Raw genomic sequence first — 27,618 nt, 5'->3', positions numbered from 1 at the left:
TGTATAAAAACATAAAATAAAATAAAAAATTTTTCATTGTATTAAGTCACTGACACCTATTTTTTTCCCCCACAGCATAGCATAACATGATCCTGACTACAACACAGACACACCATTTTAGCAGAGGCAACCATTTCGCCTATAAATGCCAATCCTTTAAATCATAGCAAACATCACAGGTGCTTAAATAACAAGTTCCCTTATGATATAAAACATAATTTTCTCCACAACCATTTGGTTTTCACACAGCACATCTGGTTTTTCGGAATACATCTATGTAAATTGGGTCATCTCTTTAATGATATTGTATTTACATCCAAGAACTGAAAAGAGAAGACTGACTGCAGGTTAAATAAAAAGTGCCTAGGTCTCTCTTAATTTGCTCTCTAAGCTCCTGTGATAACATATGTAAACACTCTGTAGGTAATTAGATTCTAAATTCTTCTTTGCTGTAATGATCCAGGTGTCACTGGAGTGATTTTTTTTAAAGATAATTTTTCCTACATAAAACTACGACATATGAATTTTTTTCTTTTTTAATTAAACCTCTGCACAGTGAATAAAGCACCTTATTTAGACATTCAGAAATTTTTCTTTCCAGAACTTTCCAGAACTTCCCAACTCAGCTAAAAGAGCCAATGTAGCTGATTCAGGCAATTGTGCTGCCTTATAAAATACTGTCCCCAAAGAATCCTTTATATCCACTCAGAGTCAGGATAGAGTCAATTATTAAGGTTTCTACCTGTATTGCTCAGTCTGCTCTTTCCCCCAATACTATCCCTATTAATCTGCTCAGGAACCACTTTCTTTTTCTGATGCTGGGATAGGGTTTGTTGAGGTGTCTGTTTGGATTTTCTTTGGTTGCTCAACATTGGAGGAGAAGAACAGAAATGGTAGCTACAGCTGATGTTTGGATTTAGACCATGCCAACTAGAGCAGATACTGAAGAGAGGGTCACTGGAATGTCTCCTGTCTCATGAACCTCTTGTTGACAGTACTGAAAGTATTTTCTACTTCACTGATAAAATGACAGGATTTATTAACCAGAATTTATCTCTACTGGTTCTTTTATCACTGGCAGTAAGTTCCTCTAACAACATCACTATCCCAAATATTTGTTAAAGGCTTAAACAGTTTCAAATGTGTTCTTCTTTATTTAACTTATAGCTGTTTCTGAAAATGCACCATTCAGTGTTAGATGAAACAGCTTATGCCTCCTGTCATATTTCACATTTTGTTTTATGCTTTGGTAGATCTCACAGTGATCTCTTTTTAACCAGTAAAACTTGTTTTAGAGTAAAAGATACATTTAAACAGTAAGAGTCCTATATCATGAAATCTTTTCATGGGCCTAAATAGCAACAGTGCATCCTGCAGACCTTTAAAAATATATTTGGGCCTCTTAATTTTCATAGAGGTTAGTTGCATTCTCTCATGGCCTCATTTCACAAAAGCAATTGTAGTAGAGTGGGAGGCATGCTGAACCTGGACTCAGTTTACCTGGGTCTAAATCTTGACGCTGCCACTTGCAAACTCTATAATTTTGGGCAAATCACTTAACTTCTATGAGCCTCATCACCCCCATCTGTGAATTAGGGTAATAATACTTATCCACAGAGTTATTCTAAGGAGACAATGCAGTACCCAGGTAAATGTGCCTAGCACTGAGCCCGGCCCAAAATAGGCAACCAACATTCATTACTAGAATCTTCAGGGCATACACAATTTATCTAGCATGAGATCACATGAATTAATAATTTACATGGAGTCTTCTAGGGTGAAGTAATATGGAGAACTCCATGGCAATTTAAGGTGTTCTGGCCATTTAAGATTTACCTGATTTATTTCCTACCTCCGGTGCTTAGCCTTTGGTAATACAGGTCCTACAGTTCAACTTGTTACTATTTTGTTTTGAAATTTTATTTTTACCCTCTCCACCAAGGAACAGTCCTGTGGATTCCCCACAAGAGTTCTGGTTTCCTGTCACTCTCTACTGCCTCTTCCTCACTCAGTGCCAACAGAGCACAAAAGTTATGGAGTAAAACCTTGTTTTTAACTCAGAGATGCATTAGGGGCTGAGATGAGGATGGCACTAATTTACTTTTTATTCCTAAGAGAATTTTCCTGGAGGAATCTGTGTCTGGAATACAAAGGAGTTGCCTCCAAACATTCCTTATAAGAACGTACTTGCTGCCAAGCTCAGGCGCTGGAAGGAACATCTCAGGTTTAGAGCCAATAGTGACAGTGGGGTCCCCCACTTTCAACCTACAGGCAAGTGCTTCTGGGGAAAAAAAGCATTTTTAAGTAGCAAACATGAGCCTTTAGTACAATCTGAACCTAGCTGACATACAATCCCCTAACTCAACTAATGCTTGCGGGTGGCAGGGGGCTTCATCTAAGTCAGCTTAAATGCCTCTTCTCTTCTCTCCCTCTCACGATGCTTTGCCACATAAGTGAGCATCTTTCAAACTCTGTTGACTGTAATCCACAGTTTAAAAAATACATTTAACTCTGCAACTCAGTATTCAAACATACATGGTCATGTGTGCACAACACACACACATACACACAATCAAAAATGTTATGCAACAATTCTTCCCCTTACTATGTACTTGATTTCCACCCTATTATATTTCACTTTTTAATGCTAGTCATGACCTTTAAAATGGATTTTATGACTCTAATGGGTCACAGCCTATTGTTTTAAAAACACTGAGCCAGATTTTTAATAAGGAGCTAACAATCTAGAACAGGAGTAAATGAGGTTCATACTTTAAAGTATATGGGAGGTTTAAGTTCTGTTAAAAGTACATGTAGAGTTCTGATAAGATAGAAAACATGTACTTTATCCTATTCCACCTACTAAGTAAAACTAAAAACTCTAGGAATTATATTTAAATAAACATAAGAAGACTCTGAAAGGTTAAGACAAAGAAGTCAGATGGGCTAGGGACTAGGCGACCCAAGGAATGATGTACTACTGATTTCGTGGCTTTTCTTTTTGCCTCATATATCTCAGACTTGGAACTGAAGAAGCTGGCAACCTGGAAATGTCAATAAATATAGACAAAAGTCAACTCTCTCTAAACAAAGGACCAAGAAAGGGGAAGCCCACAAAGATATAAACCTTTTAGACAATAAACACTATATGCCAAACACAACAGGTAAAACTATACCCATGCTAGCAAAGGCCAAGTGGAAAAGCCTAGACGAGGTTATAATGAGGTGCCCTAACCCACCCAATGTGCTGATGTCAGAGAAGGATGAGTAAGGAGCTGAAACTTCCACCCCTGTTGGATGGTAATGAGTTCTTCTCACCCCTGTCCACAATATCATCAGAGACACTGTGAGGAGTCTGGGCTTCCACCTCAACCCAGTACTACCAAGGCAAGCCTCCACTTCACCACTGGTGTAGTTCTATTGGAGAATAAGGACTTGTACTACTGCCCAGTGGTAACAAGGTGACCCTCACTGTGTAGTAGACATCAGGTGAGGAGCAGTAATGATAAACTTCTAGTCCTCACAACCAGAGAGGTATAGATAGAAGCCAGAATAACTACCCCTGCCCAGAATTAACAGAGAGCCTTCCCCTCAACTGTCAGTGGTGGTTTAGTGGGGCACCTGAACTTCCAACCCCATATGGAAGTAATGAGTTGGTGAACCACCATTCCATTCCAGAGGAGTTTCATAGGAAAATAATTAAAACCAAGAGTTTAAATAAAATCTAGAGTCCCATAACATAACACCCAAAAGGCCCAGGTTTAAGTTAAAAATCACCATCATATCAAGAAACAGGAAGATACTGAACTGAATGAAAAAAGATAATTCATACCATTATTAACATGACAGAAATGTTAGAATCATCTGACAAATATTTTAAACCAGCCATCATAAAAATGCTTCAATTATCAAATACAAACATGCTTGAAACAAATGAAAAAATATAAAATCTGTACAAAAAATAGTAATAAATAGCAAATAAATAGAAGATATAAAGAAGAACCAACTGAAAATTTTAGAACTGAAAAATACAATAACCAAATTAAAAAATTCAACAGCAGAATGAATGAGGCAGAGGAAAGAATCAGTGAACTGGAACATAGAACAATAGAAATTACATATTCTGATGAGACAGAAAATAGACTGAAAGAAAAAGAACAGAGACTTAGGGACCTTTGGGGCCATATATATAAAGTATCCATGTGATTGGAGTCTTAGGAGATGAGAAAAAGAGTAGGACTGAAAAAACTTCAGGGAAAGAATAGCTAAAAACTTTACAAATTAGGCAAAGAACGTAAACCTGCCAATTCAAAAAACTAACAGAAGTGTGACATGACTTAGCTAAGTCACAAGTGTGATTTATTATAGGAATGCAAGGGTGGCTGAACATAAGAAAATCAATCAATGTAATACACCACATTAATACAACTGAAAGAAAACAAAACAGATAATCACCTCAATTGTTGAAGGAAAAGCATTTGACAAAATCCAGCACTGTCTCATGATAAAAATGCTCAGAAAACTAGGGAAGGAAAGGAACTTACACCACATGATTAAGGGCTTCATGAAAAAACTGCAACTAACATCATACTCAATGGTAAAGACTAAAAGATTTCCTTCTAAGATCAGAATGAAGACAAGGATGTCCATTTTCACCTCTGCTATTTTACATTGTACTAGAAGTTCTAGCGAAAGCAATTAGGCAAGAAAAAGAAGTAAGAGGCATCCAAATTGCAAAGAAAGAAGTAAAACTATTTGCAGATAACATAATACTATATACAAGAAATCCCTAATAATCCACAAGAAAGCTACTAGAGTTAATAAAATGAACTCAACAAAATTGCAGGTTGCAAGATCAACACACAAAAATTAGTTGTGCTGTTACAGACCAGCAATAAACAATCCAAAGAGGAAATTAAGAAAATAATCCCATTACAATAGCATCCAAAATAATAAAATACCTACAAATAAATTTATGGAGGGAAATAAAAGACTTGTACCTTAAAAATTGCAGAACGTTGTTGAAAGAAATTTTTAAAAGAACTTAAATAAATAAAAAGACAGGCTGTATCTATTCATGAACTGGAATATTTAGTATTGTTAAGATGTCAATACTACTCAAAGTAATCCACAAATTCAACATAATTGCTTTCAAAGTTCCAATGGCTTTTTTCTTTTTTTTTTGTTTTTTGCAGAAATCAAAAAGTCTATCTTCAAATTCATATGGAATTACAAAAGAGGTTGAGTAGCCAATCTTGAAAAACAAAGAGTACTCACACTTCTTGATTTCAAAATTAATACAAACCTACACTAAATAAACAGAGTGGTACTTGCATAAGGATAGCTATATAGACCAATTGGGTCCAGAAATAAAGTTGTATATCTAAGGCCAATTGATTTTTGACAAGGGTGCCAAAACCATTTAATGAGGAAACAGTGTCTTCAACAAATGATGCTAGGGCAACTGTATTTTCACATGCCGAAAAGTGAAGTTTGATCCCCTACCTCTCACTTCATTCAAAAATTGACTCAAAACGGATAGACAACCTAAATTTAAGAACCAACACCATAAAACTCTTAGAAGAAAACAGAGATGTAAATATTAATGAGCTTGAATTTGGCAATGGTTTATTATTTATGACACACAAAGCATAAGAAACAAAAGAAAAAATAGATAAACTGGTCTGCATCAAAATTTTAAAACTTCTGCAACAAAGAATATTATCAAGAATGTTAAAAAAAAAAAAAAACCTTTGACTTCTGGTTTCTGGTCCAGCATAAGCTTTTAAGTTGTCACCACATCCCAACAAGTAAAAAAGCTTAACAAACTGGAAAATTGACAAGTCTTCTTAGATCCATAAGAGAAGTGAGGTGATAAGACAAACCACTGCCCTCAAAACTTGCAGAAATTGACAGGTTGAATCAGAGAATTACAACTTACCTGAGCAATTATCCAAGAGCTTAAACCTCCAAAAGGACCAATGTTCAGATAGGAAAACCTGAACTGTAATTGACAACTGCTGGAGGCTTAGTGTGCACAACTCTGAGAGTTAAAAACACCAGGGGAACACATTCACAGGGGGACCCCACATATTTATGAGTTTTACCTCCAGGAGGTCAACTTGGTTCTCACAGTGAATATAAGAGACAAAACTCCTCAAGCTTCCAGCAGAGTGAAGTGGAAAGGAACCATTTTGGAAAATGGCAGCGCATTCTGTTCTACTTGACAAGGCCTGCTCTCGGAAGAAATTATTTAACAAGAGCCTAACCTATTGGGGTTTTATCAGAGCCTAACTGATCTGGTGGAAGGGGAATATTTAAAAAGCAGCCAGCTCTAACCTTTCACATGGAGGAGAGGAAATACTCAACACCATCCCCCTCTAATCTTCTTCATGAGAGAAGGGAAGTATTCATCCCCAGCACATTCTAACTACTATGTCCCACCTAAGGGAAGTGGGGGTGGGGGAAGGCTGAGAAACACATTTGAAGTTCTCAGTCCAGAGGAACTAAAGCTCCTAAAAGGCTGAGATCTAATCACAGGACTACAGAATGCTTTTCCTCCCCCAACACCATATTACTAAAAGCCTATTTATAGCATCCTCATTTACCCAGTACATCATTCCTGGCTATCACGAAAAAAATACAAGACATACTAAAAGGCAAAAAAAAAAAAAAAAAAGCACAGTTTTTAAGAGACAGAGCAATCATCAGAACCTTAATTGAATATGACAGAAACATTGGAATGATCAGGTCAGGAAATTAAAAAAACAATGATTAATATGCTAAGGGCTCTAACAGATAAAGCAGACAGCATGTAAGAACAGATGAGCAATGTAAACAGAGAGATGGACATTCTAAGAAAGAACCAAAAAGAGATGCTAGACACTAAAAACACTGGAACAGAAATGAAGAATACATTCAGTGGACTTATCAGTAGATTGGACATAGCTGAGAAAAGAAATTCTGAATTTGAGAATATCTCAATAGAATCCTTCAAAACTAAAAAGCAAACTGAATACAGCAGGAAAGAATACCCAAGAACTGTGGGACAACTACCAAAGGTGTAACATATATGTAATGGGAATATCAGAAGGAGAAAAGAGAAAGAAAAGAACAGAAAAAATATTTGAAACAATAGTGACTGAGAGTTTTCTCAAATTTATGTCAGACAACAACCACAGATCCAGGAAGCTAAGAGAACACCAAGTAAGATAAATACCAAAAACACTATACCTAAGCATTAAATTTTCAAATGACAGAATATCAAAAAGAGAAGAAAATCCTGAAAGAAGCCAGTGGATTAAAAACACCTAATCTATAGAAGAGGAGAATCTTTTAATTCATTTGACTTCTCCTCAGAAACTATACAAGAAAGAAGAGAGTGAAGTAAAATATTTAAATAGTTGAGAGGAAAAATAAACACCAATCTAGAATTCTGTACCCTGAGAAATTATGCTTCACAAGTGAAGGAGAAATAAAGACTTTCTTGCAAGAAATGTTAAAAGGAGTTTTTAGAGAGAAGGAAAGTGATAAAGGTCAGAAACTTGTATCTATATAAAGAAAGGAAGAGCATAAAAGAAGGAATAAGTGAAGACAATAAAAGCTTTGCTTCTTTTTCTTTTCTTTTTTTTTTGCGGTACGCGGGCCTCTCACTGTTGTGGCCTCTCCCGTTGCGGAGCACAGGCTCCGGATGCGCAGGCTCAGCAGCCATGGTTCACAGGCCCAGCCGCTCCGCGGCATGTGGGATCTTCCCGGACCGGGGCACAAACCCGTGTCCCCTGCATCGGCAGGCAGACTCTCAACCACTGTGCCACCAGGGAAGCCCTAGCTTTGCTTCTTAATCATTGTAACAACAGTTTTTTCCAAAATAATAACATCAATGTATTTGATTATGTATGCTTTATATATAATATATATAACAAACATAAATAACAAATTGTGTATACATAAATACACATAAAATATTATGTAGAAAGAGAGAGAAAGAGAGAGAGATGTGTATGCTTATGTGTAAGTAAAATGAATGACAGAAGAAATGAGAAGGACGAAATCCAGATTATTTTGTTATTATTAAGTATTAACTGTGAAATGGTATAGTGTTATTTGAAAGGGGACTTGGATTAGTTGTAAATATATATATATTGCAGTCTCTAGGGCAACTGCTGAAACAAAAAGGAAAGAAAAAAGTATAACTAATATGCTATAAAGGGAAGAGAATGGAATCATATAAAATGCACAATTAAAATCACAAAAGGCAGAAAAAGAGCGGAAGACAAAAATAAGAACAAAGAATGAGGGCAAAAAGTAGGAACAGCAAAAACTATGGCAAATATTACCCCAACTATATCAAAAGTCATTTTCAATGTCAATGGTCTAGATGTATCAATTAAAAGACACAAATTATCAGAGACAGGACCCACTATATGTTGTCTACAAGAAATGCACTTTAGATATAAAGACACATACAGATTAAAAGTAAATGGATGGAGACATGAGTACCTACATTAATATCACACAGAGCAGATTTCAGAGCAAAGGAAATTACCAAGGATAAAGAGGGGCATTACATAATGATAAAGGGGTCAATTCACCAAGAAGACATAACAATCCTTAATGTGTATGGACCTAAAGATAGAGCATCAAAATACATGAGGCAAAAATCAATAGAACAGCAAGGAGAAATAGATTAATTATTATAGCTGGAGATTTCAACACAGCTTTCAAAAGTGGACAGATCCAGCAGGCAGAAATTCAGTAAGGACACTGTTGAACTCAATAGCACCAATACTCAATTGAATATGATGAATATCTAAAGACCATTTCACCCAAGAATAGCCAAATACACAGACTTTTTAAACATTTGTGAATATTTGCCAAGATAGACCACAGAGGGAATACTTCCTAACTCATTTTATGAGGCCAGCATGATCATAATACTCAAACCAGACAAAGAAATTTCAAGAAAACTACACAATATCTCTCATGAACACAGGTGTAAAAGTTCTCAATTAACTATTAGCAAATTGAATCCAACAATGTAGCAAAAAAAAGCTGTACATCACAAGTAATTGAGTTTTATCTCAGGTATACAAAGATGGTTCAGCATTTGAAAATCAATTACTGTACTTCATCACATCAAAAAACTATAGAGGAAAAATCAAAAGATCACTTCAACGTGTACCAAAAAAAAAAGCACTTGACAAAATTCAACACCAATTAATGATAAAAACTCTCAGTAAGCTAAGAGTAGAGAGGAACTTCCTCAACTTGATTTTAAAAATCTACCAAAAAATTGCAGATAACATTATAATCAATTGTGAGAAGCTCAAATCATTCCCACTAAGATCAGAAACAAGGCAAGGCTGTCCCCTTTTACCATTGCTTTTTAACATTATACACGAAGTCCTAGATAATGCAATAAAATAAGAAAAAGAAATAAAAAGCATATAGATTGGGATGTAAGCAATAAAACTGTCTTTGTTTGCAGGTGACATGATCATCTATGTAGAAAATCTGGAATGATCAACAAAAAATTTCCTGGAACTAATAAGTGACTATAACAATGTTACAGAATACAAGGTTAGTATACAAAAGTGCACTCCTATACATCAGCAATGAACAAGTGAAATTTGAAATTTAAAACACAATAATATCTACTTTAGCACTCCTAAAAATGAAATATTTAGGTATAAATGTAACAAATATATACACAAGACCTGTATGAGAAAATCTACAAAACTCTGATGAAAGAAATTAAGAACTAGATAAATGTCCATGGATAAGAAGAATCAATATTGTCAAGACACCAGTTCTTCCCACTTGATCCAAATCAAAACAATCTAAATCAAAATTCCAGTAAGTTATTTTGTGGATTTGACAAACCTGTTCTAAAGTTCATACGGAGAGGCAAAAGACCCAAAACAGCAATAAAATATTGTAAAACAAGAACAAAGTTGGAGGACTGACACTACTCCACTTCAAAACTTACTAAAAGGCTATAGTAATCAAGACAGTGTGGCACTGGTGAAAGAACAGATAAATAAAAAGAATAGACATAGGGACTTCCCTGGTGGTGCAGTGGTTAAGAATCCGCCTGTCAATGCAGGGGACACGAGTTCAAGACCTGGTCCTGGAAGATCCCACATGCCATGGAGCAACTAAGCCCGTGCACCAAAACTACTGAGCCTGTGCTCTAGAGCCCATGAGCCACAACTACTGAGCCCACGTGCCACAACTACTGATGCCCACAGGCCTAGAGCCCGTGCTCCGCAATGAGAGAAGCCACCGCAATGAGAAGCCTGTGCACCACAATGAAGAGTAGCCCCCACTCACCACAACTAGAGAAAGCTCACGTGCAGCAACAAAGACCCAATGCAGCCAAAAATAAATACATAAAATAAATTAATTTAAAAAAAGAATAGACATATATACAATGGAATATTACTGTGCCATAAAAAGGAACGAAATTGAGTTATTTGTAGTGAGGTGGATGCACCTAGAGTCTGTCCTACAGAGTGAAGTAAGTCAGAAAGAGAAAAGCAAATACTGTATGCTAATGCATATATATGGAATCTCAGAAATATGGTACTGATGAACCTAGTGGCAGGGAAGGAATAAAGATGCAGATGTAGAGAATGGACTTGAGGGCACAGAGGGGGAAGGGGAAGCTGGGACGAAGTGAGAGAGTAGCATTGATATATATATGCTACCAAATGTAAAATAGATAGCTAGTGGGAAGCTGCTGCATAGCACAGGGAGATCAGCTCAATGCTTTCTGACGACCTAGAGAGGTGGGATAGGGAGGGTGGGAGGGAGGCTCAAGAGGGAGGGGAAATGGGGGTATATGTATACATGTAGCTGATTCATGTTGTTGTACAGCAGAAACTAACACAACATTATAAAGCAATTATACTCCAATAAAGATGTTAAAAAAACAGAAAAGAATAGAGAGCCCAGAAATAGATTCACACAAATACAGTCATCCCTTGGTATCTGAGAGGGACTGGTTCCAGGACCACTGAGTGTACCAAAATCCACAGATGCTCAAGTCCCAAAGGCAGTCCTCCATATCCGTAGTTCCCCATCTGCATTCAAACAACCAACGATTGTGTAGTACTGTAGTAGAAGTGGACTCCCACAGTTTAAACCTATGCTGTTCAAAGGTCAACTGTATATTCAACTGATTTTTGACAAAGGTTCAAACCCATACAATAAAGAAAAGATGGCTTTTTCAACAAATGGTGCTAAAATGACTGGACATCCATATTAAAAAACTGAATCTAGACAGAGACCTTACATCATCCACAAAAATTAACTCAAAATGGATCACAGAACTAAATGTAAAAAGCAAAACTATAAAACTTTTAGAAGACAACATAGGAGAAGATATAGATGACCTAGGTTTGGTGATGACTCTTTAGATAAAATATCAAAGGCATGAGCCATGAAAGAAAGAAATGATGAACTTGGCTTTATTAAAATTTAAAATGTCTGCTCTGCAAAAGCACTATCAAGAGAATGAAAAGACAAGCCACAGACTGGGAAAAAAATATTCTCAAAAGACACATCAGATAAAGGACTGTTATGTAAAATATACAAAGAACTCTAAAAATTCGACAATAAGAACCTTAACAGACACCTCACCAAAGAAGACACAAAGATGGGAAATAAGTACATGAAAAAATGCTCCACATGTCATCAACAAAATGAAAATTAAAAGAAAAATTAGACACCAGTACACATCAATTAGGATGGCCAAAATCAAGAACACTGACAACACTACATGCTGGTGAGGATGCAGAGCAACAGGAGCAACACTCATTCATGGCTGGTGAGAACGTAAAATGGTGCAGCCACTTTGGAAGACACCGTTTCTTAAAAAATTATACATAAAGTTTTCTTTAAAATTATACATCCTCTTACAGACAATCCAGCAATCATGCTCTTGGTATTTACCCAAAGGAGTTGAAAATTTATGTGCACACAAAAACCTACACACAGATGTCTATAGCAGCATTATTTATAACTGCTAAAACTTGGAAGCAACCAAGATGTCCTTCAGTAGGTGAATGGATAAACAAACTGTGGTGCATCCAAACAATAGAATATTATTCAGTGTGAAAAATACATTAGCTTTCAAGCCATAAAAAGACCTGGACATATCATGTCATCTGCAAACCATGACAGTTTTACTTCTTCCTTTGCAATTAGGAGTGTTTTATTTCTTTTTCTTCTCTGATTTCTGCAGCTAGGACTTCCAAAACTATGTTGAATAAAAGGGGTGAGAGCAGACATCCTTGTCTTATTCTTCATCTTACAGGGAATGTTTTCAGCTTTTCACCATTGAGATGGTGTTAGCTGTGGGTTTGTCATATACGGCCCTCATTATGTTGAGGTATGTTCCCTCTATGCCCTCTTTCTGGAGAGTTTTTATCATAAATATATGTTGAATATTATTAAAAGATTTTTCTGCATCCATTGAGATGATCATATTGTTTTTATTCTTCAATGTGTTAATGTGGTGTATTACATTGATTTATTTGCAGATATTGAAAAATCCTTGCATCTCTGGGATAAATCCCACTTGATCATGGTGTATGATCATCTTAATGTATCATTGGATTCAGTTGCTGGTATACTGTTGATGATTTTTACATCTACATTCATCAGTGATATTGGCCTGTGATTTGTGTGTGTGTGTGTGTGTGTGCTATCTTTGGTTTTGGTATCAGGGTGATGGTGGCTTAATAGAATGAGTTTGGCTATGGAGAACGGTATGGAGGTTCCTTAAAAAACTACAAATAGAACTACCATATGACCCAGCAATCCCACTACTGGGCATATACCCTGAGAAAACCATAATTCAAAAAGAGACATGTACCAAAATGTTCATAGCAGCCCTATTTACAATAGCCCGGAGATGGAAACAACCTAAGTGTCCATCATCGGATGAATGGATAAAGAAGATGTGGCACATATATACAATGGAATATTACTCAGCCATAAAAAGAAATGAAATTGAGCTATTTGTAATGAGGTGGATAGACCTAGAATCTGTCATACAGAGTGAAGTAAGTCAGAAAGAGAAAGACAAATACTGTATGCTAACACATATATATGGAATTTAAGCAAAAAAATGTCATGAAGAACATAGGGGTAAGACAGGAATAAAGACACAGACCTACTAGAGAATGGACTTGAGGATATGGGGAGGGGGAAGGGTAAGCTGTGACAAAGTGAAAGAGTGGCATGGACATATATACACTACCAAACGTAAGGTAGATAGCTAGTGGGAAGCAGCCGCATAGCACAGGGAGATCAGCTCGGTGCTTTGTGACCGCCTGGAGGGGTGGGATAGGGAGGGTGGGAGGGAGACGCAAAAGGGAGGGGATATGGAAACATATGTATATGTATAACTGATTAAATTTGTTATAAGGCAAAAAATTAAAAAATAAATAAATAAATTTAAAAAAAATAGAATGAGTTTGGAAGTGTTCCTTCTTCTGAACTTTTTTTGTAATGGTTTCAGAAGGATAGGTGTTAACTCATTTTTAAAAAAAATTTTATTTTATATTGGAGTATAGTTAATTTACAATGTTATGTTTGTTTCAGGTGTACAGCAAAGTGATTCTGTTATACATATTCATATATGTATTCCTTTTCAGATTATTTTCCCATATAGGTTAATACAGAGTACTGAGTAGAGTTCCCTGTGCCATACAGTAAGTCCTTGTTGATTATCTATTTTATATATAGTAGTGTGTATATGTTAATCCCAACCTCCTAATTTATCTCTTCCCCTCACCTTTCCCCTTTGGTAACTATAAGTTTGATTTCTAAGTCTGTGAGGCTGTTTCTGTTTTGTAAATAAGTTCATTTGTATCATTTTTTTAGATTCCACATATAAGTGATATTATATGATATTTGTCTTTGTCTGACTTACTTCACTTAGTATGATAATCTCTATGTTCATCCATGTTGCTGCAAATGGCACTATTTCATTCTTGTTTTATGGCTGAGTAATATTCCATTGTAAATGTACCACATCTTCTTTATCCACTCATCTTTCAATGGACATTTAGGTTGCTTCCATGTCTTGGCTATTGTAAGTAGTGTGGCAATGAACACTGGGTACATGTATCTTTTTGAATTATGTTTTTTTTTTCCAGATATATGCCTAGGAGTGGGATTGCTGGGTCATGTGGTGGCTCTATTTTGGTTTTTTAAGTAACCTCCATAATGTTCTCCATAGTGGCTGTACCAATATACATTCCCACCAACAGTGTAGGAAGGTTCCCTTTTCTTTCATTTTGCAAATATTTTCTCTTCTTTGCAAATATTTTCTCCCATTTTGCTGTGCAAAAGATTTTAAGTTTAATTAGTACCCACTTGTTTATTTTGATTTTTATTTTCATTACTCTAGGTGGTAGATTCAAAGAGATGCTGCAATTTATGTCAAAGAGTGTTCTGCCTAAGTTTTCCTCTAAGAGTTTTAGAGTATCTGGTCGTACACTTAGGTCTTTAACCCATTTTGAGTTTATTTGTGTATATGGTGTTAGAGAATGTTCTAATTTCATTATTCTACATGTGGATGTCCAGTTTTCCCAGCACTACTAATTGAAGATACTGTCTTTTCTCCAGCAAAGGAAACCATAAGCAGAACAAAAAGACAACCTACAGAATGGGAGAAAATATTTGCAAACCATGTGACTGACAAGGGATTAATTTCCAAAAAATATACAAACAGCTCATGCAACTCAATATCAAAAAAGCAAATAGCCCAATCAAAAAAAATGGGAAAAGGATCTGAATAGACATTTTTCCAAAGAAGACATACAGATGGCCCGAAGGCACATGAAAAGATGCCCAATAGCAGTAACTATTAGAGAAATGCAAATCAAAACTACAATAAGGTATCAGCTCACTCTGGTCAGAATGGCCATCATTAAAAAGCCTACAGATAATAAATGCTAGAAAGGGTGTGGAGAAAAGGGAATCCTCATGAATGGACCTAGAGATTATCATACTAAGTGAAGTAAGGCAGGCAGAAAAGACAAATACAATATGATATCACTTATATATGGAATCTTAAAAAAATGATACACATGAACTTATTTACAAAATAGAAAAAGACTTACAGATATAGAAAACAAACTTATGGTTACCAAAGGGGAAAGGCAGGAAGGGAACAATATATTAGAAGTATGATATTAACAGATACACACTACTATATATATAAAATAGATAAACAACAAGGACCTACTACAGCACAGGGAACTGTATTCAATATCTTGTAGTAGTCTATAATGGAAAAGAATTTGAAAAATAATATGAATATATGTATATATATGTATGTGTGTATACATATATATGTGTATATATACACATATATATGTGTATATACATACATATATATGCGTATATAACTGAATCACTTTTCTGTACACCAGAAACTAACACAACTTTGTAAATCAATTATACTTCAATTTAAAAAAAGACATAGAGGAAATGCATATTAGTAAATGAAAGAAGCCAATCTAAAAAGGCTACATACTGTATAATTCCAACTATATGACATTCTACAAAAGACAAAACTATGGAGGCAGTAAAAAGATCAATGGTTGTGAGGGACTGGAGGAAGACAGGGGTGAACAGCTATAGCACAGAGGATTTTTAGGGCAGTGAAACTCCTCTGTATGCTACTATAATGGTGGATATGTTTCATTATACATTTGTTCAAACCCACAGAATGTACAACACCATAAGTGAACCTTAATGTAAACTGTGGGCTATGTGTCAAAGTCGTTTTATCAACTGTAACAAATGAACCAATCTGGTGAGAGATACTGATAATGAAGGAGGTTATGCATATGTGGGGACAGCAGGTATTGTAAATTTATGGACCTCCTCAATCTTTCTATAAGTCTAAATCTGTTCTAAAAATAAACCCTATTAAAATCTTTAAGAAAGAACACTTTTACATAATGGGAGAAAACATTGGCAAATCATATATGTGATAGAGTTTACTATCCAGAATATACAAAGAATTCCTACAACTCAACAACAAAAAGATAATTGAACTAATTTTTTTAAAGCCTTTATTGAATTTGTTGCAATACTGCTACTGTTTTATGTTTTCTTGGTTTTTTGGCCACAAGGCATGTGGGATCTTAGCTCCCCAATCAGGGATCAAACCCTCAACCCCTGCATTGGAAAGCGAAGTCTCAACCACTGGACCACCAGGGAAGTCCCTCGACCTAATTTTTTAAATGGATAAAGTATTTGAATAGACATTTCTTCAAAGAAGATATACAAATGGCTAATAAGCACATGAAAAGGTGCTCAACATAATTAGTTTTTAGGGAAACACAAATCAAAACCACAATGATATTCTATTTCATACCTACTATGATGGCTATAATAAAAATAAAATGAAAAATAAGTGTTGGTGAGGAGATGGAGAAATTGGAACCCTCATATACTGTCTATGTGAATGTAAAATGGTGTACTCATTGTGGAAAACAGTTTGGTGGCTCTTCAAAAAGTTAAACATAGAATTACCATATGACCCAGAAATTCCACTTCTGGGTATATACCCAAAAGAACTGACAGCAGGGACACAAGCTGATGTGTGTACACCAATGTTCATAGCAGCATTATTTATAATTCAAGTGTCCATCAACAGATGAACAGATAAACAAAATACAGAATGGTCATACAATAAAATATTATTCAGCCTCCCAAAATGAAGTTCTGATACTTTCTGAAACATGGATGAGCCTTGAAAACATTGTGCTAAGTGAACTAAACCAGACATAGAAGGACAAATATTGCATGATTCCACTTACATGAAATATCTAGAGTAGACAAATTTATAGTAACCAAAACTAGATTAAAGGCTACAGAGGCTGGAAGGAAGAGAAAAGGAGGAGTTATTGCTTAGTGAATTCAGAGTTTATGTTTGGGGTGATAAAAAGTTTTGGAAATATGTCATAATTATGGTTGTACAACACTGTGAATGTAATTAATTTCACTGAGTTGTATACTTAAAAATGGTTAAAATGGCAAACTTTATGTTACATATATTTCACCACAATAAAAAAGAATCTGAGTAAATCCCCCAAAGAATAAACCTAAAGAAATCTACAACAAGACATGTCATAGTCATATTCTGAAAATTAAAGACTAAGAAATAATCTTGAGAGCAGCCAGAGAAAAATGACACCTTGCCTATAGGCAGAAAAACATTTTGGATGACAGCATATACTTTTTCAAAAACCATGGAGGTAAGAAGGAAGTGGCACAATATTTTTCAAGTGCTGAAAAAATGGAGTTGTTAATCCAGCATCCTATATTCAGTGAAAATATCCTGCAGGAATAAAGGAAAAATCACAGCATTTTCAGATGAAGGAAAACTAAAGATCCGTCACCAGAACATCTATCCTAAAAGCAATAGCTAAAGAAGTTCTCTAAACAAAAAAGAAATAAGAAGTCTTGAAACTTCAGGAAGGAATAAAGGACAGTGTAAGCAAATATATGGTATTACATTGATTGATATTTTAATATTGAATCAGCCTTGCATCCCTAGAATAATTTCCATTTGGTCATAGTGTATTATTTTTTATGTATACTGCTAAATTCTATTTGCTAATATTTTGTTAAGGATATTTGCATAAAGGAAATTTGTAGTTTTCTTTTTGTACTGTCTAGTTTTGGTATCAAGGTAATAATAGCTTTATAAAATGAAGTGGAAAATGTTTCCTCTTAGGTTTTCTAGAATACACTGTTTAGAATAATTTCTTGATATTGGCAATTTGTGTCTTGTATGGTTTTTTCCTTTGTCAATATTTCTAGAGATGTATCAGTTATTAACCTTCTCAAATAAAAAGCTTTTTGTTTCCTTCATTTTCTCTGTTTTTCTGTTTTTTATTTCACTGATTTCTGCTTTTGTCTTAATTATTTCCTTTCTTTTTTGCTTTGAGTTTTTAGTGATCTTTTTTTCCTACATCCCTGAGGAGTTTAGATGAGTGATTTGAGACTCTTTTCTCATGTATGCATTTACTACTATAAATTTCCCTCTCAGCAGTGCTTTAACTATGTCCTACACATTTTGACTCTCATCACTCTTATTCAACAGATGTTGAGAACTTCTGGCCAGTGCAATAAGGCAAGAAAAGAAGTTAAACATATACTTGTTGGAAGGAAGAAATAAAACTGTCTAATTTTTCAGTGTTGTGACTGTGTTCACAGAACCTCCCAAGGAATATACAAAAAAAAGTTTTAACTCATAGAACTAATAAGTGAGTTCATCAAGGTTGGAAGATACAGATAAACAAAATAAATTATATTTCTATGCACTAGCAATGAACATGTAGACACCAAAATTTAAAAAAATACCATTTATAATAACTAAAAAAAACTAACAAAATATAAACAAAATTTGTATGCTAAAAACTTCAAAATGCTGATAAAAGAAATCAGTGAAGATCTAAACAAATGGAGAGACACACCATGTTCATGGATTGTAAGACTCAATATAGTAAAGATGTGAATTTTTCCCAAATTGATAAACAAGTTTAATGCATTTTCTATAAAATCTTCAAAATATTTTGTAGATATAGACAAGATTACTATAAAATTTATATGGAAAAGAGAAGTAACTAGAATAGCTAAAAACAATTTTGAGTAAGAATCAAGTGGGAGGAATCATTCCACTTGATTCTAAGTCTTACTATAGAACAACAGTAATCAAGACAGTGTGATATCGGTGGAGAAACTGACAGATAGATCAATGAAACAGAATAGATAGATAGACTCACGTAAATATGCCCAACTGAGTTTTGACAACTGTGCAAAAATAATTCAATGAAGGAAAGAAAGGCTTTCAACAAATGGTACTGGATCAATTGCAAAGCCATTGGCATAATAAAAAGAAAGAAAGAAAAAGAACATTGATCTAGGTCTTACCCCTTCTATAACTATTAAGTTTTTGGAAAACAACAATGGAACATCTTCAGAATCTAGGGGTTAGAAAAAGAGTTCTTAGACCTGACACCAAAATACACAATATATAAAAGGAAAAATTGCTGAATTGAACTTCATCAAACTTTAAAAATTGTGCTCTGAAAAAGATCTTGTTAAGAGGATGAATAGACAAGCTACAGACTGAGAGAAAATATGTGCAAACCATGCATCCAATGAAGAACCAGTATGTAGAATACTCATAACTCAATTAAATAAATAAAGTTAAGTAAGTAAATACACATAAAAAAATGCAGTTAAGTAATAGACGAAAGTCATAAGGAGACATTTTGTTAAAGCAGATATACAGATGGCACATAAGCATGTGAAAAGTTGTTCAACATTTTTAGTCATTAGAGAAATGCACATTAAAATCACAATGAGATCATTACATATCTATTAGAATGACTACAATAAAAAAATAGTGACAACATCAAAGGCAGCAAAGATGTGGAAAAACTGGATCACTCATGCATTGCTGATGGGAATGTAAGAGGGTACCCCCACTCTGGAAAACAGTTTGGCACTTCCTTAAAAAACTAAACATGCCACTACCATACAGCCCAGAAACTGCACTCCTGGGCACTTATCCCAAAGAAATGAAAACGGATGTTCACACAACAAAAACCTACATGAATGTTTATAGCAGCTTTATTTGTGATACCCCAAACTATACACAACTGGGCTGTCTTTCAGTGGGTGAATGGTTAAACGAACTGTGGTGGTACAATTTATCATGCAAAGCTACTCAACAATAAAGGGGAAAATAACTACTGATACAGGCATCAACCTGAAGGAATCTTCAGAGAATTATGCTGAGTGAAAAAACCAATCCCAAAAGTTTGCATACTGTATGACTTTGTCATATAACATTCATGAAGTGACAAAACTATAAAAATGGAGAACAAATGAATGGTTATCACAAGTTAAAGAGAGGGCAGGGACAGAAGGTAGTAGGACCCTTGTGGTGATGGAAATGTTCTGTGTCTTGACTGAATCACTGTCATTATCCAGGTTGTGATATTGTACTATAGTTTTGGAAGATGCTACCGTTGAGGAAAACTGAATAAAGGTTAATATAGATCTCTCTGTTTTATTTCTTACAAGTTCGTGTGAATCTACCTTTATTTCAAAACTTTAAAACCTATTTTTTAAAGTATTAAGACAACATGGGCTGGAGACCTGAATTATTTAACTTTCATCCATGGACTTTAGGCAAGTCGCTTCACCTCCCTGGGCTTCAGTTTTCCTATCTGTGAAGTAGAATGACAAAGCTAGCTCAAAGTTCACCTGATTTTGATGTTATGTATAAATATAGAAAGCAAAAGCAGGATGAAGGAAGTATGCACCCAGTGATAATAAATATTACCAGCCTTGCCTACCTTAGAGAGCTGTTTTAAAAATCATATGAGGTAGAATCTCTGGACCTGCTCTGAAAACGGCAAAGCATCATGCCAATATTAGTTATTATTATAATCTTTTTAGGCAAAAAAGAGGGGAAGGAGATCTGGATACATCCTAAAGGACATAAAAGTCAATAAAATAATTTGGTTAAATTGCCTTGGATAATCCTATGGGAAGAATAACACCTTGTATGGCTTTATTGACTCTTGTCTCTACCCGTATACCTCCTTGTACCACTACTATTGCCATCTACAGCTTCCTGAGGCTGGACAGAAACACTTGCAGACCAAGGATGTAAAGTTCAAAAGTCTCCCACAGCCACAGAGCAGGGAGGAAGACGAGTACTATACATAACAGCAACCGAACTCCCAAAAGCTAATCATATGTGTCAGTACCCATTCTTAACACATGATCTACCTCGTCATTGCAAGAGAAACACAAAATAGTAGTTTATACATTAGGGATGAGAGAGGAGCAGAAATAATGGAATAAGAACTAGGGATGTCAAGTCATCCAATGAGCAATGGCAAGCTGTATCATGAGCCCTGGGATGTTCAAGAAAATATTCTATTCAAGGTCAACCACAAAGTCAGGAAAAAAGACAGAGAAATAAAGGAAGAAAGGAAAAGGCAAAGGTAACTTAGCAGCATGGCAGTCTGGAGAATTATAGGTGCTTTCTGAGACCTGGCATGTGGGGAAAAGGATAGTCCAACACCACCAGATAAGAAATTAATTTGCCACCCATCATAAAAACACAGCAGCTGCCACTTAAGAGTTACATTTATAACCCCTTAATTTCAGAGATATGCTGCAGGAGACAACAGGTCCACTCTGTCAAAGAGAGGGAAGATGGAAGAGTTTGTTTCATTTCTTCTAGGGCACCTGAAGTAAAAGAAGAAAAAGAAAAGAGACCTGAGGAGATTTAAGAGACAGAAATGATGAAAAAAGCCACTGACCTTCACTGAAGAAGATGTAAGTTCTTCCTGAGCCCAGGGCCTTAACACCTCTAGACAACCAAGGACAGGGCTTCATGAAAAAAGAAAAGAACTAGGGAAAACTGGTAGATAATTGGGTACAAGACAAATCCCTTTGCCTCAACTGGTTGTGCACATTAATTATTGAAATAATTTTCACCGTTTCTCACTTACTGACACTTATAAGACATGGCCAATCTTGTATATTTTCAGAACTTTTAGAATTTTATAGAAGCACCTGACACAATGGAAATGAAATACTTTTCAAAGGAAAAGTTAGGATTTGTCAGCAAAGGGCATTATTTAGCAAATGGCCCATCCCAGGATGCAAGAGAGTATTCCAACACCTTCAAAAGAGACAATGCAACTCAGAGAGAAAAGAAAGTTTACTTTCAGATGGAAAACTTTTCTTTCCTTTTTTTCCAGCTTTATTGAGATATAATTGACATATAACACTGTATACATCTAAGGTGTACAGTGTGATGATTTGCTGTCCTATATATTGTGAAATGATTACCACAGTCATGTTAGTTAACACCTCCACCACCTCACATAATTACGTTGGGGTGTGTGTGTGTGTGTGTGTGTGTGTGTGTGTGTGTTCAATGAGAACATTTCAGATCTATTCTTTTAGCAATTTCTGAGTATATAATAGAGTATTGTTAACTATCATCACCATGCTATACATTAGATCTCCCAAACTTACTCATCCTATAACTGGAAGTTTGTATCTTTTGACCAAAATCTCCCCATTTTCCCAACTCCCAGTCCCTGGCATTCTACTCTCTGTTTCTATGAGTTTGGCTTTTTTAGATGGAAGGTTGTTTTTAATTAAGTTTAATTCCATTTTAATTTACATGTTCCTAGCACTGTACAGAAAATATTTTAAAAACTGTGTCTAAATGCAACAAGCTTATAATCAAGAACAAACCAACAAACCAAGAGCCCTATGTATATAATACATAGACAATGATTATCCTATAGATTTCAATTTATTAACGCTAGCTCAGAGATTACATATACACATATATACATTTCCACAAAATATTAGAAAATGGGATTTTCCTCTTAGTTCCAAATCTTTTCATTCAATAAATTTACTTGAAGCCCTGCTGTATGATCGGCAGTGTGCTGGGCACAGGGTTGCAGAGATGACTATGATATAGTTGACTCTTGAACAACACGGCTTTGAACTGTGCAAGTCCACTTATACACAGATATTTTTTCAGTAAATACGTCCTACAGCACTACACCATCTGCAGTTAATTGGTTGAATCCACAGATACAGAAGCGCAGATACGAGGACCAAACTTATATGTGGATTTTACTGTGCAAAGGGTTGGAGTCCCTGACACTCCCCCATTGTGCAAGGGCCAATTGTATAGTCAAATATGAGAGAGATATGGGTACTTATAATAACAAAACAGTGAGCTGTTTGGAGATGATGGTAAGTCCAAGACAGAGTTATGAATATAGGAGATAAGAAAATTCTCCAGCTTATGGAGAGGTGCAGTGGAAGAATGGAGTGGTAGTAGAAGGATGGGGTGGGGGAGGCAGTCAAAAAAGTCCATGATCACTCTTTAGTTATAATATTGATATATACTGGCTTGAAATGGGAAGAGAAATTGTACAGGCAGGAACCAGGTGAGTGATTCCTCCTTGCTGAACAGATTCCCAGATAATGAGTATAGTTATTTCCCTGGTATTTCCTGGCTGTATTTGATTTAATTCCTCAAAACATAAGAGGAACATTAGACTGGTTTCTTCCGTGGGATTTGCTTTATTGAGTCTGATGACACTTGTGGTGAATTTTTCACTGTAATGTTCCCCCCTCTAGCTTTTCCTAACGTAGTATTTATCTGAGAGTAATTGCAAGAAAAGATGTAATCATTCTGACTCAAGCCATGATAACCCCGGATTCCTGGCCTTCTATCTCTTTCCTACAACTTTGGTACTGACCACAAATACTGGTAACTCTAAAGCAAACATATATGGAGATGGTTTGGACATGCTTTTCTTGCAAGGTCGAAAGTCTACTTCCTATTTCTGGCCTGAAACATGACTCTTGCTCTGTTTGTTTCCTCTTGTGGTATTTCTCTAGACAACTGAGACAGGATACCAGTTTGATTTCAGAGAAAATTGCATTAGACCATCTACAATGAGGGTTTCACATTAGAAACAAGGAGAATCGATCTGTAGCCAGAAGCCCATTTAATTTAGAGGGAGGCAAGGGTAAAACCAGAGCCACTGGCTATAAGTCCCAAGCCCACAATTTTCTCCTTTGTTCACATTTTCTATTATGCACTTGGAGACATGCCCATGCACTGATGAACAACTGTATTCTACATTTTGCATTCTGTTTTGTTTGTGGAGACCTGGAGAGATTTGGGACACTGGGATAAGATATGTAAGGTGATATGACTTATTTTTTACTCTTCTGTGTGATGAGAGCTAGAAACCCATGGACATCTAGAGAAGTTATTTTCAGAAAATGAGCAGTTGTGACAGATCATGTGATGAACTCTGGGAACAGAAATAAATTATGGTCTGAAACAGCTTGGACATTCATTATTCCTGATGGAGCTGGGCCCTCATTTGGGTTTGGAGATTGTTGTGATGTGTGATATATGTACCTCAAGAGGAAAATTCCTCAACTCTTCATTGCAAAATGAACCCATGAGCTGAAGGTAAGGTATGAGCCACTGATCATCCTAAATTTGAAAGAATTTGTTTTGCTTGCTCTTGTTTCCATATTTATAATACATTATAGAAGGCTAATGAAAATTATCCCCTTCATCAATACATTAAGCCAAAGGAAACTCTATTTTAGACTGGGTTACAGGAATTTGGAAGTCCTTCCTCTAAATTCATGAAGCCAGTTAGACACAAAAATTTCTCACAAGGATAATTTGAAACACTTTTAAGTGACATAATCGGAAGAACAGATCTTATTTTTCATTGGATAAAGCCATTTAAAATTGAGCACTTCATTTGGGGCCACTGTAGATACATAATGAACCAGTGAGAAGAGGTCCTGTCTTGATTACATGCTGAAAGTCGAGGTAATCCTCTGATGTTGACTTTGAAGGAATCATGGCTTCCATCTCAGAACAAGCTATTTAAACCAACCAGAACTGGAAAGTTTCAGTTTGCTGGCATAAAATAATACCACTTTCTTCTGTCGTTTCCTGACAACAACTATCTCAGGAAAGGAAGCACATTTTATTTCCATCAATTGGAAATTGATGGAAATAAATTTGGATCTCATTTCTGGTTTCATGCCTATTGGGCCTGGTTATGTTCAAGGACATTGGGGGATGTGTTAAATGGCAGGTGTAATCACTTGCACTTTTATACCTATGAGGTTGGGTGGGGATCAATCAGTGTCAATCTTTTGTATGCTTGGTCCAAGGTTGTGGCATGGCAGGATGTGACTGCCTCACTCAATAAAGGTCACCTAGCTCTGGATGTGCATCTTATCTTTATGTTAGCAGATTCAGAGATGCTAGTTATGACTCAAGAACTTAACCTTAGGAAACCAGTTGATTTTGTTTTCCACTGATATGCCAAAGCTGCCATCCTGAGTCTCTGATGATATTTTAAAGCAGTGCATATTGGTCAGCAGAAGGACCGCTGTCGGCACCCACTGCTCTAATAGGGAAAGCAGGAAGCCCTTCTGCCCATGGAGTCTGCAGCTTGGGAGGCTTGCCTGACTGCTTCCCCTGGGGATCCCAGCTTCTCCAACTCAAACATGTACCTTAGAAGGTTTTCCTTGGGAACCAAAAAGAACAATAAATAGACCAATCCTCTGCTGGGGCTCAGTAAGTGACAACCCTCATAAAGAAATAGATATGGACCTTGTACAGAAACTTCACCCTGAGCTGGCCTGCTGACTCAGGCATATCAGGGTGTGTGAGCTCTAGAAACATCTCCCCATGACTTATCTTGGAGTGCATACAACCTGGGATGCCTTGGGGCTGGCTCATCAGTCAGCTCTACTGTGACCTCCCACAGATCATTGATAACTAATGCTCAAATACCCAGGTGACATCCATAGTACTTTGGCCTCAGCAGCCAAGGACTCAACTGAGCAGTAGCATGTACTACCTAAGCCTATAGCAATGGGCTTAGGGTACAGCAAAAATGACAGGGACCATTCACCACAGAGTGACATTATAGCTTTCTATAATGTATTATAAATATGGAAACAAGAGCAAGCAAAACAAATTCTTTCAAATTTAGGATGATCAGTGGCTCATACCTTACCTTCAGCTCATGGGTTCATTTTGCAATGAAGAGTTGAGGAATTTTCCTCTTGAGGTACATATATCACACATCACAACAATCTCCAAACCCAAATGAGGGCCCAGCTCCATCAGGAATAATGAATGTCCATCTAGCTTTAGAGCCAGATGCACAGAATTCGGGTTTTGACTATAGCATTTACCATCCAGGTAACCTAAGGCAAATTACTTAACCTTACTAATTCTTGATTTTCTTATCCATCCACTCACTTGTTTGGCAAATGCATATTGAGCAACTATTATGTGTGAGGTGTTATTCTAGGGGCCGGGAAGCAACGAGCAAAGTTGCATGAAGACTGCAGTCTTGTTGGGGGAGACAATGAACAAAATTAATAAGCAAAACATAAAGTATGTTAGCGGGTGAAAAGGGTCTTGGAATAAAGCAGCACCTACTTCTTAGAACTGTTGTGCAGGTACTAATAGGAAACAGGAATTATTTCTGCTTGGAGTCCATCTTCTCTGACAAGTTTATAATCTACTAAATTGGGGAAAGCAGGATTCCAAAGGGACTGAACAGATCACACAAAATGTGACATGTAGAGGATCACTGCTTGGTCCTAGACCTCCCACAACCTTCTGCTTTCTCTTTCCAAAAACCTAAAGATCGGGTCCTCTCAAGACCTGCCATGACCCACCCAAGGCAAGACAAAGGGTTCTCTTCTCTAGCACTGACTGCTAGGTAGAAGGTAGTCTCTTCTTGACTCCTCTCGTGATATGATTCAAAAACAAGCTTTGCATCCTTCTCATTCAATAAGTTTTCTGCTATCTCCACAAGAAAGCAATCATTTAACCATAATTGCCAAAATTATAAACGTGGGGAATTACAAAGCCTCCAGCAGGCCTGTCTCCAGTCTGTGTTCCTGACTTCAGAGGTGCTCAGAGACCAAACATCACCAATCTTATTCTCTTTCCTTCAGACCCTACCTTCAGTCCCCAAGACCTTTGAAATTGTGGTCCATGGACCAGGAACACGAGCATTATCTGAGGACTGGTTATTTATTTGGACCTTCTGAATAAAAATCTTCATTTTAACAAGATACTCAGGAGGTCTGTACACAGGTTAAAATTCAAGGAGTACTGCTCTAGGTCCCTTTCTCTTTCAGAGTGAAGACAGGATAAAAAGTGTTAAGTAATGATAATGATAATAATGACAAAACAATAATAGCATTACTACTACCAGTAATAATAATAGGATTTATTTAGAGTATACTATTTGAAAGAACATGCTAAGGGCTTTCCACTCCTTAGACCATTTAACTAGTACCTATTCTAATGCCCCTTGATCTCAATGAATTTCAGAATTTTCTATCTCAGGATGTCCCTCCTTCCGTGCTTCACATGGGAAGAGTCATCTTAGAGCATAAACTCACAGGAAATCCAGGCATCAGGGAAACCAGGCTCCTAGCAGGGCACAATGGCCACACAAATAATACTGAGGAGAGCTTCTGGAGCTGCCAGAGGGCCAAATAAGCAGGCATCTAAGGGGAGACTCACAAGAATCGGAGTTGAGGGAGCAGGGCCAAACAGGAAGAAGTACAGAGGAGGCTCGGTCCTGGGAACAAGTAAAGAACCGCTAGGGAGGCCCCCTGTCCCTGGTTCACCAGAACTCTCGAGTGCATCCCGAGAGAGCTCAGCCTTAGACCTGCAAGTAAAGGCAGTAACATCTAGAAACACACACACCAACCTGGTTGAAAGTGTACAGGCAGAGTCAAGGGAGGGCAGGAAACAGGCTGAGATGGGATGAGAAACCAGGTCTTTGAACTCCAAAGTCCACGATTCTCCCCTCTACATCTTATCTGTGTTTATACATTCTGCTGCCCCTCAACTTGTAAGGACGAAAGCCCCAGGAATGGCAGGACATTACAGGAGACTATGGTTTGACAGGTGGCTGAGCCACAGCAAATGAAGCCAAGGTG

The sequence above is a fragment of the Mesoplodon mirus genome (assembly GCF_964341445.2).
Source record: "Mesoplodon mirus genome assembly, chromosome: 3".
In the NCBI taxonomy this organism is placed as follows: domain Eukaryota; kingdom Metazoa; phylum Chordata; class Mammalia; order Artiodactyla; family Ziphiidae; genus Mesoplodon; species Mesoplodon mirus.
The sequence above is the reverse complement of the archived record's forward strand: the minus strand, read 5'-3'. Positions refer to the sequence as shown.